Raw genomic sequence first — 1,837 nt, 5'->3', positions numbered from 1 at the left:
GTTTGATGTTAACTTTAATTATCAGTGTAGCCACCACGACTGAGTTTCCTGGTGTGTTTAATTACCTCTGGCCAGTATTCATGTATAGAGTGGTTGACTCTGATGTTAATAAATAGCACCTCCTGTAGTCGTGCGGTGTAAGGGACACAGGAGTTGTACAAAGCAGAAATCTGTCTCAGTTTACCTTCTTCCACGTGAGCTCGCCACATTGGTGTCAGAAGTGGGATTATAAAAAGAAGAATGGAGAGACAGATTGAAGAATTAGAGCAAGTCATTGAGCAGAACTTGAAGCTTTTGGAAAGCCTGGAACGACGACAGACAAGACCTGCTGAAGATGAACATTTTCCAGCTCGTCCTGATGGTTCCAGTGCACCTCGGCCCTATCGCCCCGTAGAGGTTGGGGGTGCTACTGCAGAAGGATTCCTGCAGCCTGCTGCCTCTGACTGCCCCCTAATGACCGGGAGGGCTACTGCTGGTGACACCCTGCTGCTTGCTACTGGTGCTAGACGTTGACAATCTCTTGCTGCCACTGCTGCCAATGAGTCGCCACCATTGGCAACCACACCCGAGCCGTCACACCGTGCAGCCATGCCTAAGACACCAGCCAAGCTTCCCAAGTACAATGGGGTGACACCACTGGAGCCATACCTCTCTCAAGTCCAACTAGCAGCATGGCACAGTGGCTGGAGCAGCGAAGAAGCTGCCACCCACCTGGCCCTGGCATTGGATGGAAAGGCGCTGCAGGTGCTCCTCGACATCACCCCAACAGAGCAACGAGACCTTCAAGCCTTGACCATGGCACTACAGAGGCGGTTTGGGCAAAGACTCTTTACTGACCAGAGTAGGGAACAACTAGCCAGCCGTCACCGCCGAGAAGGAGAGAGCCTGGGCACCTTCGCCGCAGATGTGCAACTGCATGCCCAACGGGGTTATCCACAGTTCCAGGCAGCTGCCCAAGAGGAGTTGGCCCTCCATGCGTTCCTGCGGGGGCTCACACCAGAGAGGTTGTGCCAGCATGTCCGCCTTGCCATGCCCCAGGTTCTCAGTGAGGCTCTTCGTGAAGCTGAACGGGCTGAGGCGGTGCTCTCTACACGGTCTACTCAGCAGAAGGTTTCCACGCTGCAACCACACATCAGGATGGTCGACTATGATGAGGAAGAGGAGGATGCTGAAGAGGTCTACCAAGTTCAGCCTTCACCACGACAGTCTCAGCGATGGCCTCCACCCTCCAAGCGCCGTCCTCCTCGCCAAAAAGACCGCTGTTACCGCTGTTACGAGCCTGGCCATGTTGCTCGAAACTGCCCAGCCCCAGCACCAAAGACCAGAGCCAACCAACCTGCGGGAAACGACAGCGGAGTGGTCTAGTGAGGGGGCCACCACTCCAGTCTCCAACCCCCCTCCGAGGCCGGTATACACTGGTCGGCTGCTTGGGTCACACCAGAGGACTGTACCTGATTTGCCAACTTGATGGCCAACCCTGCCGGGCCCTGGTAGACACAGGGTCTACCATTTCCCTGGTGCGACCTGGCATCCTCCCAAACACCATTGGCCCACTTTCAAAGGCATGGTCCCCAACCAGTACCCAACTGATGACAGCGACAGGAGAAAAAGTCTCCAACCCCCCTCCAAGGCCGGTATACACTGGTCGGCTGCTTGGGTCACACCAGAGGACTGTACCTGATTTGCCAACTTGATGGCCAACCCTGCCGGGCCCTGGTAGACACAGGGTCTACCATTTCCCTGGTGCGACCTGGCATCCTCCCAAACACCATTGGCCCACTTTCAAAGGCATGGTCCCCAACCAGTACCCAACTGATGACAGCGACAGGAGAAAAAG

The 1,837-nt window shown here is 55.6% G+C and overlaps 1 pseudogene; it reads right to left on the bottom strand.

Annotated features, from left to right (window-relative positions):
• LOC147818887 (uncharacterized) overlaps positions 1 to 590 on the bottom strand; it is a 17,430-nt pseudogene extending 16,840 nt beyond the window's left edge.
• Positions 591 to 1,837: the final 1,247 nt, after the last annotated feature.

Source organism: Seriola lalandi, unplaced genomic scaffold (assembly GCF_002814215.2).
Source record: "Seriola lalandi dorsalis isolate HSWRI2012SDOR001 ecotype SW California unplaced genomic scaffold, Sedor1 jcf7180002054415, whole genome shotgun sequence".
In the NCBI taxonomy this organism is placed as follows: domain Eukaryota; kingdom Metazoa; phylum Chordata; class Actinopteri; order Carangiformes; family Carangidae; genus Seriola; species Seriola lalandi.
The sequence above is the reverse complement of the archived record's forward strand: the minus strand, read 5'-3'. Positions and strand labels throughout refer to the sequence as shown.